Below are 15,875 nucleotides of genomic sequence, written 5' to 3'. Positions count from 1 at the left end.
ACAGTCCAGGGAACCAGATATTCAACCAACTGATGGAGGAAAAGGATCATCACATTCACCAATCACATTCACACCTAGTTACACCCATTGAGTTTCATTTCATAACGCACTGTCGATTCATGACATCAAATGCAATAACGCACATAAGAAACTTGTCACACATTCTTTTCATCATTGGTTACTCCACGTTTTCTGTTTAGCTTTTTGTTACATCATTCTCACACTTTATTAAGCATCTCCCCACATCATTCAGCATACTTCATGTGATTTATTATATTTTGTATACATTCATTATACTTTTCTCTTATCATCAACCATATGTATATGTCTGTAATAGTTCATAAAACGTGATCATTGCCCAATTAGAATTTAAACGACACTCTTATTTTTTAATTTCCACTGGTTCACCACATATTAATCATTACACCCTTTGCACATTTCACGATGGCTGCCACACTATTCACCACTTATTGATCTTTCACAGTAGTACGTTTTCGCTTTTTGATCACCGTCGTTTTTGAATATTTACCAAACGTCTCCACACCGTGCTACAATTTCCAGTGCACGAACCTTCAGGCAAGGAGTGATCCTTGCATTTTTCGTACTAACAACACCAGTTAGACACTTAACTTCAACCTTTTTTAGCACAAACTACCGGAAAAACTTTAGAGCACCAGCACACCGGCAAGGCACACCACACTGGCAAGAAGCATTTTTTAACCTGCGTTTTGAACACAGGTTATCGTTTTAGAACACTGGCATACTGGTAAAACACGCTTGTTCGACCCGTATTTACGAACACAAGCCCACATTTGAATCTCAATGAGCACCTTCAGTTCGTGTTTTTGAGCCCGAGCCCAAGCCATTAATTTAGAGCACTGCCATAATGGCTAAACACTTTCATTTCAACATCATTTACAATCACAAGCTTACTTCTAGAGCGTTTTTTTACTCACGTTTTCACCATTTGAATCATGGAACAGCGTCACCAAGCTAACCCACATGAGTAGGTTAACTAATGAGCATGTTGTTAATATTTTTCCAGATTGCATGACAAAGCAGTCACCATGGTAACACAGGAACATCTTTTCCTAGCATTCACAAATTACTAACTAATGGACCTTCCACTGCTAATTTGTGAACTGAACAAGTACTGGATTTTTGCAAGGAGTGTCTGATGTCAAGGCATGAACTGTGCCGTTCAGTGACCCCCAGCTTTTCTGCTTCATTTTGTAGGAGTTTAACATTCCCCTGATTATGGGCTCCCAGCAGCCCGAAATGCATTGGGAATACTAAATTGGAATATAATTTGGAGTTTTCAGTTCTATTTTTCTTTTCCAAGTTCACTACTTATTCAATCAATGTGGATCACAAACTACATTTAACCCCTTCGGGGCTGATGACGAGCTCAGCTCGTCATGAGCGTAACGTGCCGTGCGCTGATGACGAGCTGAGCTCGTCATGTAACGCGGTAATTTGAAAAACGCAGCGCGCAGCGGGAAAACCGCTAGCGCGCATGCGGTAAAGTGAATACATTAAATTCATGGAAACAGACTAACTTTCCTCAAACTGTTTTAATGCAAATCAACAGATAACACGCTGTGCATTGAGGGGACACCTCCATGGGCTGGTGCTATTCTCAGCCTTGTAAACGGTGCCACTGGCAGTAGTTTCCCTGTGACAGGTGCCAGGTAAGATGTAGCAGTAGGAGCGGATTCTCTGTGGATTCTGCCACCAGTTCTTGATCCAATGGTAAGTGAGGTGAAACTCACGGTCTTGGCGACTTGCTTGTTAACATGTAGCAGCGTGATTCGTGCCTTCTCTTCTTGTGTTTCTTAGAAGGTGTTGACTCTAGAGAGTTCGACCTCGGTGGTCGTGATTTACTGCGCCAACGTCGTTCTCCCGCTCTGGCCATTACATATTTACTACCTGTTCTTTTGGTGCTTGGGATGCCTTTTCTGGCATGAGGCACATTACCTGACGTCATGCCCTGATCCCAAGCACCAGAGGCAGGTGCTGAGGGGGGTCTGTAATGAACATCAGGCCATCACAGTCCCGACAAGGTTTAAATCCAGACAGCTTAGGCGATAACATATTATGAAGAAAACTACACCTAAGAACTCCAATGTAAGGAAGTCGCTTCCTGACATTCGGAATCCAAAGATTTAGATAGCTATAGTAGGAGTGTGATGTAAATCAGTACTTGTGGTCATGTGTAATCTAGGAAAGGCAATGCCATGACACTACCAAAGTATAAACTACCTCTTAACTGCTATGGTAGTCTTTGGAAATCTGGGACTGTAGAAAAATACATGTGCATAAGAGTGTGCTAAGAAAAAGAAAATGAAATAGAACATACGAGTCAGTTTAAGTCTAGCCACCACAAAATGAATGGGTGGTTCCATACATGTTTGGCTAAGCATACATGGTCTGGTAGGCGAACAGAGACTGTTGTACATAATACCATAAATACTTATGTAATACAAACACAATTTCACACACCACATATCATTACATGTATACAATCATACATACAGATAATCAAACAAGTGTAAATACACATTTAAAATCAGCACTCATACACTCAATTATTCACATTCACACACATGTTGCCCAATGAGATTTAACTGTGTTATGACATATAGAATGTAGAATGTTCCTTTGATATTTATATTAGATCATAGAACGTACAACTTCAGACTTAGAGAATAATTCCCTGAACGCTGGTTGCTCTGCTGTAGTTTGTGTATGTGGCCTATTACTTTTATAATTGTTAAATAAAAGTAGCTAAAGCATGCATCATCGGAATTCGTCTCTTTACAACAATTTGGCGACAAGGATATTTTCATGCTATTTTTGGTCAGCCTTGGATATTTTCGTGAATTTTAGTACGAAGAAGCAGTTAATCGCATGGAAAAAAAGTTTACGGAGGAACCTGCGTGATGGCTTAAAGACATTGCTTCTTCATGCGCAAAAAATCAGAACAGGAAAATATAGTATATAGCTGCTTTACGAGAACTTGTTGCCTCTTGTGAATATAAAGACATGGCTAATGTTTAAATTAGAGATCAATTTGTTTTCCATTGTCACTCCAAAACATTTCAAGAGAGACTAGTGGTATGTAGGAACTCAACATTACATATATCTATCGAAATTGCCAAAAGCATTGAATATTCAATGGTGTCTACCTAGGCTTTGGCTAGTGATAGTTCTCAAACACCTACTGTATTTATTTTGCACGCCAAACAGAAATCTGAAGGTAAATTGAATAACAAGTTCAAAAATAATAACTTTAACACTAGAAAACCCTTTACATGTCACAGGTGTGGCTTAAAGTCTCATCTGGGAGACTTTCCAGGATGTCTTGCTGTAGACAAAACAAATATATAAAATGTTGTAAGATTGGACATTTTAGTGTGGTATGTAAAAGTATGAAAGTTAATATTTCTACTAATGTCAAAGTTAATGATTTACATGAATTTGATGACAAGATTGTAGTGAGTGCTGGGCCTTGTTTGCGCACATTGCTATGTTAACATAGGCTTATTAGAAGTTTAAACGCCATTTTACCTTTTGCTGCTTTTTGCACACGACACTACTTATAGCTGTTGTAAGTTAGGCTGCGTGAATTAGTTCACATGAAAATGGCTTGTTTTCAGCATCCCTAGACCTACATCGCGACCCTAGTCTGCACAGTGAGTGCTAAAGCCTCCAAGGTTATCATAACAAGGTAGCTGTTGTTCGGGCTGATCGGCTCACGTTTTAGACATAACATACATGCAGCTGCAGCCAACGGAGATTCTGGCGCCTTTATTATTGCACTGTAGGCATGATTTCAGGCACTTGGAAGAATTCTGTTTCCAGAGAGACAGAGAGCTTTTGCAGATCCTGATGTGATTCACTCTTGCTGATCTTGGAGGTATGGGGTCCCCCACACAAGCTTAAGAGACCTTCTATATTTTATAAAACATAGTTCCTAGCTAGGAAGGGTGATATTTTAGGCGCTATAGAACCTGTTTTCCCCATCACTGTAATATGATTTCTCCTTTTATGTTTTATGGAATTGTGCTGTAGAATCTTAGTCCTGTGCCATCGCTGCCTTGAGGAGCCCCCGAAGCTCAGCAGAACCGTCACCGTCCACAGTGAGTACCTATTACACCTTTGGATTCCTGGCCAAATGACCTGCTGGACCTTGGTCCATGTCTCCTGCTGGAAAGGCTACCGTGATTTTGTGGCCCTCCTCCCCTCTGCCTTTAACAATGCTTGCATCTCAGGCGGAGGTGGACTTTGCTGCTGTGCCTGCCCCCAAGATGGCGACTAGGGCCAGTCCTGACTACCGCCGTGGGGGACTCCTGAGGTACCGGGGCACTCCCAAACTGAGCTGGTGGGACGTTCCACGGGATTAAGTATCTCTCCTGATCTAAAATCTTTGGTCATCGTCCTGTTCTGGATCAGCCCTCACACGACCCCGCTCCTGCTCACCCTCCATGTCACTTGACCTCGGAGATCTTTCCATCGGCAGCTGAGACCTAGACATTTTGACTGACACCCGGTGGAGCTACCTCGCGAGCTAAAGGGGAGATGGACTATGGATTTCCCTCCTTGAACATCATCTACCCAGCCGGTCTTTGGGCAAACTCTCCTGCGTCTCTCTACTGGACTTTTCTCCCTTCTCCTCTTCATCATGCACCCTAGCCCCCTCCTCTCTACTCTTCTCTTTCCAGCTATTGACCTTTGCCCTCACCCTTCCTTGCTCGTAGTTCCCACCCAGTCTATCCACTGGACTTTCTTCTGTGATCTTTCCCTCGTCAGTTGAGGCCTAGCAATCTGACTGATGCCCGATGGAGTTATCTGTTTAGCTATTGCGGTGATGGGCTGTGGACTCCCTCCTCGGGCGTCACCTACCCAATCGGTCTTTGGGCAGACTTCCTTTCATCTCTCCTGCCCACTTTAACTTCATCCTCCCCCTTAACACTCCTCCCTCTGCTCTCTATTTGTCTCACCTTTCTTTCCTCTCCCAATTTTGTTGCTTAATTTTTGTAATGTGTATTTGTTTTCATTCTCTGTAACATTGTGCAGGCTAATGTAAAGTGCTCTGATACTTACGGGTCTAGCCATCACTATATATAACTCATAAATAACGTTCCCCTGAATTTCTGATAGACCTTTGACGACGACCCATGGGCGTCAAAACTTTTTGTACTCACCTCGATACACAAGCAACCTTGGCGGATGCCTGTGGAGCTGTCATATGCAGCTAAAGAGGAGTCTGTCTCTGGTTCCACCCCCTCGGCCATCACCTACCCAGCCGCACATCTGACATTGTGTACCTCGTTTTTCCCGTTGTGTATTCCCTCCCTCCCCCTCCTCCCCCTGTGACTCTTTGATTTAAGTGATGTAACCATGTAACCTGTGAAACTCTGTAATTCATGTAAAGCGCTCTGATACCTTCGGGTCTAGTAGCGCTATATAAAACTTTTCAAATAAAACAAAAAATCAACAATGCTGATCATATTATTTCAAATCATATGTCTGCATGTGTTTGCAAAAATACTGCATCTTAGAGCACGTCATTAAAATAAATATTTTAACCTTTCCCGTGTCTCTTTTTACTCCTGTTGTGGACTGGTATGAGAATAACAAACAAACTAGTGTTCTTCACTCCCACCATTCCTGAGTATAACCTAAGTCGCATGTTCTGGATTGTCTAATCATTGGTTCCTTTGCTATAGGACGAAGAGGTAATGTGACACTGATGCTAGTCGTTAGGGTTTCTAGGTACTGAGGTGAGTTTTTTGGTCTACCACAATTCACTGAGGTCCTTGGTCTCTGTGCACAGTTCTGTGTCTGAGCAGAATGCCTGCAACAAGATGTATTAGAACATTGTACTCACTGTGGATGAATCTTCTGGAAAATTTAGGACACCATTAGGAATTATACACATTGGTGAGGTGGAACTGAATGTTATGGCCAACTCAGGTTCACCCATTACCATCCTAGCGGATCAAACTTTCTACAATTTCTTGAAGGCCATAACATTTCAAGAAACTGATATAAAATCTAAAAGCATTTGGAGAATTTGACATTAACGTGTTAAGGCTTTTTGAAGACTCTTTAGTATTTAGAGGTATCAAGACCAAAATATATTTAGCAGACAAAGGTAAAAAACATAGTTGGTTGGAGAGATCTAGGTAGGCTTGGTATAATTTTAAAACAAGGTTCACCATTGTACTTGGGGATTTACCTGTATCCTGTGTGAGTTATGAAGAGGGGTTAACTATTGAGGACGTTTTAAGGACAAATCAGGATGTTTTGCAGATCATATCAGATGTGTTAAAGGTTTTGAACATGCTATTACTATTGCACATAAGGTTAGACCAATACACCTCTCTGTAATGAGTGAATTAACAAATGTACTAGATAAGCTTTGCAGGGAGAGTATTATTGAACCTATAGATTCTTCTGAATGGGTTTCAGCTGTGGTAATTACAAAAATGAAATCTGGTGAAATCAAACTGTGTGCTGGCTTGAGATCTCTCAATAAAAATATTATAGTGGATTGTCATGCACTCCCGAAAATTCAAGAATGCTGGCTGCAACAAGTGGTTCCAAATACTTTTATTTGATAGATTTCAAGTCAGCACTTCATCAGGTGAAACTGTCAAAAGAGTCTGAAGTTTACACCACATTTATAAAACTGTTTGACGCTTACAGATATGCGAGGCTACCCTTTGGGTTAGCCTCTGCTGCAAACGTTTTTCAGAAATTAATGGAGCTTTTATTTAAAGATGTAAGGGGGTCCAGAAATTTCAGGATGACATTTTAGTTCATGCAGAAATTATTCCTGAAAATCATAGTATTGTAAATACAGTTTTAACAACGTTAAGGGCCAAAGGTATGACTGTTTCCAAATCCAAGAGTTGGATAGAATATCTTGGACACATAAAACCACGGATGGTATACAACCTAAGGATGACTTAGTCAAGGCTATTAGGGTGGCACTCAGTCCACAAGACAAAGACACACTTAAATCGCCTGTAGCATTCATTTCTAAAAGATTAAAAGATACTGAAAGTATTTACAGCATCATCGAAAGAGAAACATTAGCATGCGCATGGTCGGTTGAGAAACTGCAAACATATTTGTGGGGTAAGGAATTCTAATTAGTTATAGATCTCTACACCCTAGGGAGTATCCTGGTGCTGAGAAAGCAGGAGGTATGTCAGCTGTGACTGTGTCTTGACCAAGTGAAGTGTTTTCTGTTTCTTGCAGAGTTCAAGTACTGAGAAGGCAGCTCAAATGTGTAGAGGTAGGTTGTACCAGGATTTGGCACAAGGTAGGGGGAAGCATGTTCTTTGTATGTGGGGGGGATGTGTGTGAGCAGGATTCTAAATAAGCAGAAGTGTCTGGTGAGTGTGTAGCAAGTGGGTTAGTGAATGGAGAGACAGTGAGGGACTTTGTAAGTGCAGTGTGACGTGAACACGAGGGAAAGCCTAAGTGTGAGTCTGGCCATTGGGTTTTTATGGTCTTCTACCAGTTAAGACAGTGATCCCAGCGGAGTCCGTTGCCATAGTCCAGCTTTAAGACAGCCTGGGAAGACTACATTGAGCATTTTGAGGGTGTGGAACAGAAGGCGGTGACTAAGGTGGAGAAGTGTGGCTCACTGGTTAGAAGCGGCAGACCCTGAAGCAGATATCGGCCCGGGACCAGGGTTCAATTCCCGACACGGCAGGGTCTTGGGTCAATGTCCGCGGACTCGATAATTCTCGCCGAAGTGCTTACGCTAACCATGGGTCCCACTCTGCAACTCTGGGCAATAGCTTGCTTAATCTCCACTACGGCCCCATCAACGCCGGGGATGCCTGGCTTCACCTTGGAGGTGCCCAGGAGGGACCATCTCACAGGGAAAGCCAGGACGGGTTCCCCAGCGGTATACAGCGCCGGGACACTCCGAGATGGAGTAACAGTGCGCTTTACAAGTATACTTACCTTACCTTTATCTTTACTTTGACTAAAGGAACCTTTACAGCATATTTCTCCAATTCCTTTTGCTCCCTTCATAAGAAGTCAGCATTTCACTTGTCACTGGCTGTGCTGCTTATGGATGGTGCCGATACCAATCTCCAAAGAATCATTTTGGTCAGTAGCACACATTTCTTTTTAGCCATTTAAGCACTGGTTTGGAGTAAAGGTGTTGCACATGTGACAGACTCACTTGCAAGTTATGTTTTAGAATTGTAAAAGGCAGTCTAGTCAATTTCTAAATTGTGTTTCACATAGAACATTAAGCGTAAACCCTTCACAAACTGAAGGAGTTTGGTGTTTTATATATTCACTGCCGGGTGTGGCTGAAGCAGGCACACCCCAAACTGAAGAGATGGAGGAGTAACACATAAAGCTTCTGAGGACAGGTCAGCTTCAAGAGTGCAATAAGAAGGATTTTTTGCAGGAGCCTCTGTTAGTGCGTGTGCACTAATCATTAATGTATGGCTTAATGGCACCACAAACAAATGAAAGGACTCCAATCATGGGGCCTTCAAAGGAAGGTCCCCTCAGTGGACAAAAGCTCTGCGTAATCCCCTATCCTGCTAGCTGCACCTTCCATTTTCCTATAAGAGAGCACCAGGCATCTATTCAGGTGAAGTAACATGAGCTTCGCAGTGACTGAGGGGGGAGATGCGGTGCACTGGTTGGAGCTACAGGAACCCTTTGAGAGTGGTGCAGCAAGGTTATAGGCATGATCATAGTTTCCCACAGGCATGGGTCTACTCCCAGGTCTCCTTCTGGCTTTCTCAATGCATCCTGCAGAAGTGTCTTATGCTGTCAATGCTCACCATAACAAGAATGAATGTCATGTTTCACATGGTTTCAGCTCCTTTACTAATATGGCTGCCAGCACTACTTCCCAAGATGAATTTCTGTTGAAGCATAGACACATTTAAATCTATTCATCTCTGTATAACCTTCTTTCATTTGGAGAGGAAGAAACAGTGACTGAATGCAAGTTTGGCTTAGGTGTAAGTGTGTATTTTATTGAATTCATTTAGAGCTAACAAATTGGGAACTGGCTGTATAGTTGTAATTTACAATATTGACTCATTCCTCTCACAGTAGTGTTTAGCCATTATAAAGAGGTATTGCAGAGCCAAAAACTGAAAAAAAAGATTCATCAACCATTTAAAGTCTACTTCAGATGACAGAAAACACCACATTAAAAAAGACACTCATTCCCATCACGATCTCTGCTTCACAATGATGAGTACAATTGAGATGATTGAGAAGTCATTACATCTTCAAGTAAAAATGCATGTATTACATGTTATGGTGTTTTTATTTCACAAAAAGCAGTGGTGTTAAACCCACATATTTTTAAGGAACCATGAAATATGGAAAATATTTCACGGTTATGTGTGAAATACAGATTTTGTTGCCGATGTGCAAAGGTTTTACATTGTCCCAGCTCCTAGGATTATGCAGCTTGGGAGGACCAAGGTTGTCGAAATTATGCATCAAAAAATGCTAATCATGGGGCTTTTTATCTGGTGGTATTATATTCATCTGTTTGAGCTGGAAACAACAACTTTGGTGAAATCTGCATATTCTGGAAATTATGTGGCCAATTCAGAAAATCCATCATTATGCTGTAAACTGTACAGCCACAGAAGCACAAACCACTGAACTCACCATTGCCTATTGTTTTATCATGACTTTATTTGTGACAAGTAAACAAAGCATCAAAATTTTTATTCCAGTCAAAGCTCACTGTTAGCTGCACTTTGAATAAAACTTGTAATATAAAAAATACACGAGTACCTTGGCAATGCCATCTCAGACTTCTGGTGACATTTACAAGCTACAAGGACAAAGATATCACCAGAACACCTGAATAGTAATATTGGACCAGATTACACAGTGACCCATTATGCATGCTCTGTATGTGCTTAACTTTATTGTGTATATGCAAAAAGATTAACCTCAACCTTAAACAGGAGACAACTCACTTATATACTACTCATGTACAAAACATAAATATCAAAATAATTTGCATTCGGTCAACTCACTAGACGGCATGATGAATGTGGCCAAATGGCTATGTTAAAACATCAACAGAACATGAGTGTTCACAAGGAGTGGTAAAACTGAATGTGTGAAGCTTTTTTGAAAGTTCTAGTCATCAACTAAGGAAAGAAATGTGGTTTAGTGGCTAAGCTATCGATCTGAAGACCTTGACTTGAACCCAGCTTGGCACGGACTGAAAACTGTGCAGTTCTGAGAACCCACTTAATCTCGCTGTGCTCAAAATGTTAATGTGTGAACTACTAGTGTAAGTGTTTGTATAACAAAAAGATATAAGCCACCACTTGATGAATACAATCTTGGATAATTTTCCATCATCTTCCATAACAGACAAGGCTCTGTTGCTCTGAGGTTAGGTCCATGCAATAGAAATCGCAACACATGCATGCTTTCGCATGGTGAACAAGTACCCAGCTTATTATGCTTTGCTAATTACCCCTTCCTTTTGAGCTGTTGGGAGCCCACCACATTTTGTGACAGCTAGAAAGAAGCACCCTCGATTTCGTTTATCCCGATTTAGTCTTCACACCTCAAGTCTACTTCTCAATGTCTGTGAGATCTTTTTACTGGGCACATTGGGAGATTCCCCCCACACACATCTTCTTGTTCCCTAGAAGCATGTTCTCATTATGCACTTCATGCTACTTTTAATCAGAAAATGCACGTTTTCAGTAAGCCTTCAGTGCTTTCATTTCTGAAATGCACAGGACTCGAATGGTACCAACCATCTTGCAGACATCCGATCACCACAAGCCTGTTGGACACTCTCTGAGCTCCAGCAGTGCTTGGTGTCTCAGGGAACGCATTGGCGAAGACAAAAGATCTGGATTTAATGTGCTTCTGCAGGAAAGAACAGGCAATGACATATATCTTTTCCATGCCTTAGCGCATTAAACCCGAACCTATTGGCCTTCCAAACGTATATTATAATGCTGTCTCAGACTCGGCTACCAGTGTGCGAAATGATAACCCCACCAACACTGTTAGTTCAACCCCCCCGCCCCCCCCCCCAAAACCCTGAAGTTCGGGGCTAGTTGCGCCACTAATTAGAACGCACACCTGCTTGGGTTTGCTTCCCCAGGGCAAAGTAGTAATGTTCGCTACAGGCAGTAGTAGAAGGATACAAGCACTCGGATGCCGAGGAGTGACCCCCCTCCCCCAGGCTGTGAAAGGCTATGCTGTGGCTCTGCGGGATGGCTCTGTCGGACGACCTGAGGGCGTCCACCCCCAGCTGGGAGTTGTAATCTTAACACTTACAGAGGCAAATGCCCCGAGTGCGTGCCTGCTTCTGGTAGCTGTTTGGGGCTTATTTCTGAAGGCTCATCTTGCACGCAGGCTTTAAGAATCCGACCTAAAACGTGTCCTGGGCGCAAAGCAGGAAAAAGTACTTCCTCGTGAAAATATCTTCCCAAACATACATTTAAGTGGAACAAAAATCAAAAAAACTTTTAACAAATGAATGCGCTTAAACACTTAAACGAAGGCGTACATATTACTGAACCACGAAATATTAAAGAGCTGTCACTTAAGGTGATTGCTTGTCAGCTACTTACATAGACCATCAGTGAACTCATGCTGATATTTGTTGCCCGTTAGCCATCATTTGCCGGTAACATCAGTACTTCCGGGTCTCAAGACAGCCAATACCATGCCGCAACATAAGGAAAGAGAAAGGAAAAGGGCTCGCACTATGTAAATACAGCCGTAACACGCAAAATGACGCTGGATCAGGGGCTTCGTAGGCAGCTGGGCCAATCCTAGTGCACTGTACAGAATTTCAAAAGCTTATTGGCTGACGAGTCCGCGCGTGCCTTTGTTGTTTGTAAACAGTGCCTGAGCTTGCTTCCGCTACTTGGCGGGTGCTATGCCGTTTGCACGTGTTACCTTTAGCTGTCGGGCAACCTATGGCGAATTAGTTATGGACCTTGCTCCTGCCGCCACTGATCTAATCTGTGGCGGAGGAAGAAGTGTTCATTCACACACTACTCATGGCACGCCAAGAGTTCGAGCTGCATGCAAGTATGGGGCAGCTCTGACCACTGAGGAGAAGTGCAGATTGGCGTATTTTTTTGCAGATTTAAATAGCACGAGTGCGAACTCGACCCGAAGGTATTGGAACGCTCCATACGAGCACCACTTACGTTACACATTCATTTTTGGTAGGTACGGGAGATTAAATGATTTGCCCAGAATCACAGCATGCTAAGCCGACGCCGAGGCTCGAAGCTGGTTCTCTAGCTCCAAAATCGGCAGCTCTGACCGTAAGGGTCAATTCACGTCTGGTATCTGGTGAGCTGGCTTGGCAGCCTTTGCTGGCTGCGTTTCTCGAGTGCTGGCCGTGTCTGTGACTGACGTTCTTGGCCCGACAGGGTAAGGGGCTGCAGTTTTCTGAGGTATGAGTTAAGACCTGCGTCCTTCCGTCTCACCACAGTTCACGGTGTCATATGCATTTTGAAGTGTAAAATAAAAAATATGCAACATCAACCATTCCTGTACATCAGAAAACGGCCAATTGTATATACTTCGCAGCAAGAAATAATCGTACATTTTATAACCTTTATCAACAAATATTTTCAATTTCTATTGAGGGCACCGAGGCGAGGATTATGATTTCTCTTAACTTTAATAAAATAGCAGCCCTGTAAACAAACCAACGGATACACATACAAAGGTGTAGGAAATGCACTACAAAACCCGTAAATCCAATATTTATTCATCAATAGTGTCCATAATTGGAGCACCTGAAATGTAGTGCTCTATAATAAATTTCTAATAATATGTTAATCTCTGTGTTAAAATATTAATTTGTGTGTTAACAGGTAACAATATATCCACTAAAGAAGCCACATTCAATATATATTCATAGTGTAACTAATAGCTTATGCTGTATGTACCTTAATCAAATGTCTTTCTAACATAGGTATAACTACTGGTAGTCCGCAGCTATCCAAAAAATTTCCATTGTAACTAATGTTAAATCCAAAGTGCATGCACATCTCTTTCCTTTCATTGCGGGTGCCTTACACTACATTGTTAGACTAGCTCATTGTTTGCTTTAGAAATGTTAACGTAGAAATTAATTGGATACTTGTTATGATTTGCACCATGTGTTAGAATGGGAAATCGCTTTCTGTCTGGACTGTTGCTATCTTCAAGGCCCGTGTGAGCCTTTAACTTTAAGTTCCTTTTGGCGGGTGGTCTGGTTATGCCTCCCTGGCGAAATTGTTCAAGCCATGTACAGAATTTTGTTAAGAATAAATGGAAGAATTTGAATTGCCTGCTCATTTATTCGACTTACTCAAGGATCCTACAAAATCAATAGAGTGTGCTTCGGTGCTTTGTTGTCAAGCTGTGTGAGCCTTTGTTAGGTGACGGGAACATAGGGAGTCTACCTGCTCCCAGAAGATGGCGATATCTGATTGGCTTCAAGGTTGAGGAATCGGGGTAAAGATGTTCAGAAGAGAATGTAATGTGTCTCTTAATTGTGTGTTTTGAGAATAGCTTAGCAGATCCTGGCCTGACTTCTCTGAGGGAAAACCTATGCCTGACTGTTGATACTTCTATCTTTGGTTCTTGAGTTTGTCTCCAATATTTCTGCTTTTCCCAAGAACTTTATTTGGGTCATTTAAGATTGACACTTTCTGCATAGAATTTCCCATCACCATTCTTTTTTTATTTTATTGCGTTAACACAACATCATGTTTCAACAGTATGATTTTACATAGCCCCATCACCATGTTCCCCCTCCCCCCTACCACCACCCCTGTAGTCACCCTTTCCCAGTATAGTGTCCAAGGATTCAATTCTGGTTGTTATGTTGCTGTTCTGATAACTGGCCCCTGTTGACGTGCTGAGAATCATTATTTGTCGTTTTACCACTCATTCCTAATCCGGTCCTCAATAATCCATTTCCCACCCATCTACCCCATATTATATCAAATATATTTTGGACATCCTCTGCTTATGTAAACCACCTTCTGCCTTGCATAACATATATTAATTTCTCATACCCAATCTTGCAGTTTGGGAGTTCGCTGTGGTGCCCCATTTAAGCGCCATTTCACTTTTGGCCAAGAGGAAGCTGAGACGTAGCATCAGTCTTCTTCCACACCCCCAGGAGCGCCAGCAATGGGTGTGGTTCTATAAGTAGTTCTGCTGCCTCCTCCAGTCTCAATTGGACACCATTCCAGAACTGGTGAAGGTGTGAGCCGTCCCGTAGTGTGTGATAGAATGTTCCCGTCTGTCCACACCCATGTAAGCATTTCTAGCCTGCAGCTTTCCCTAGTTTATGTAGGAGGACACTGGTGTAGTACACTCTGTGGAGTAAATTTAGTTGTATTAGTCGATACCTAGCTTTGATTGCTAACCATCTATCCCCTAATTCCTCCACTTCTGCTTGCCAACAGACTTTTAGGCATTCCAAATTATGCAGAGTGTTTCTTTGCACCATCTGGTATATCAGGAATATCGCTCTACTGGCCATATGACAGTCCATCAATCTCATTTCAAGGGTGGAGTTCTCCATGGTCTCCTCATCCTGTGGCAGCACCACCCTCCGCACGTGGCGGAGCTAGAGGTACCTGAACACTTGAGAGGGCGCCATATCATACTCTGCCCCTAAGTACCATTCACATACAAGACCTCAGCTAAGGTAGAGGCCCTTAAGTTGTCCCATTGTGGAAACCCTTGTAGTTTCATCAATGGGCCAAGCTTTGTGCCCAGCCACAACGGGGGTCTTTGGTGTAAGCCTTTTGTGCCATCTAATTTCTATATTTAATGTGTACCAGGTGATGGGAACTTGTGCTGTAGTTGGTGAGGTTTTTTTGTTTGTATTTTGCCCCCATATAACGCATGTAGGTACTCGTTCTCCCCTAGTGCCTGCCAATCAAATCTGAAGACCAGGTCCTCCAGCGGCACGTGCATCTACTTGTTTATTATGCTGCCCTGTGTCAGCTTGGTAGTTCTTTTGAATATTTGGGAGCACTATGTCCCCTTTGTATGTAGATCGCTGTAAGGTAGGTAGTGCTATCCTCAGTAGGCCATCTCCCCTGAGCAGGGATCTTATCATTGCATTGGTGTCCTGAAAGAAGGTATGGCATATGGGCTATTTTGGAGTATGTATGTGAATCTGGGCAGGATCATTTTAAAGAGCACCGCTTTCTCCAGTAGTGACAGGGGCAGCGCCTTCCAATGTTTAACGTCTGTCTCCAGTTTCCGAAGCAGTGGGAGTAAGTTATCTGTGTAGTGGGATTTCTACCCGTAGGAGACCCATAGTCCCAGGTATTTGAAATGACTTCTTTCTATCACCAAGGGCATGAGGAGGCTCGTGGTTGCCTTCCAGGTGCCCATTGGGAATATCAGTGATTTTTCCTAGTTAATTTTCCGTCCTTAGTAACCCCCATAAAGTTCAAATATTTAACCTATTCTCACCAGGGAGTAGTCCGGATTGACCAGATACAACAGGATATCAACTGCATATAGCGAAATACGCTCCTCCCATGTGGGTTTGCATCTCCAGCCATCTATTTGGGCATGAACTCTGACCCATTTGGCCAGCGGTTACATTGCCAATGCGAACAGTATTGGCAACAGCGGGTGCCCCAGTCGCATTCTGAATCTAATTAGGACGTTTTGGGAAAGGATCCCATTTATCTTTAGTCTCACTCGGGGTTGGAATATAGCAATTGGACCCATGCTAGAAATGTAGGCCCAAAGTCCATTTTCCTTAGAACTGCAAATTGGTACGGCAATTCCAACGAGTCAAACGCCTTATGGGCATCCAAAGAGATTATTGCCAG

The 15,875-nt window shown here is 42.6% G+C and overlaps 1 protein-coding gene across 1 annotated transcript in view; it reads right to left on the bottom strand.

Moving 5' to 3' along the window:
- The window catches only part of TBCK (TBC1 domain containing kinase), a 1,465,497-nt gene extending 1,453,766 nt beyond the window's left edge, over window positions 1-11,731 (bottom strand). Inside the window, exon 1 of the mRNA XM_078676605.1 lies at window positions 11,631-11,731. The gene's annotated coding sequence lies outside the window, so the exon portion shown is untranslated. The remainder of the gene's footprint in view (window positions 1-11,630) is intronic.
- Window positions 11,732-15,875: the final 4,144 nt, after the last annotated feature.

Source organism: Lissotriton helveticus, chromosome 2_1, assembly GCF_964261635.1.
Source record: "Lissotriton helveticus chromosome 2_1, aLisHel1.1, whole genome shotgun sequence".
Classification (NCBI taxonomy): domain Eukaryota; kingdom Metazoa; phylum Chordata; class Amphibia; order Caudata; family Salamandridae; genus Lissotriton; species Lissotriton helveticus.
Note: the sequence above shows the minus strand (reverse complement) of the source record. Positions and strands in the feature narration are given on the sequence as shown.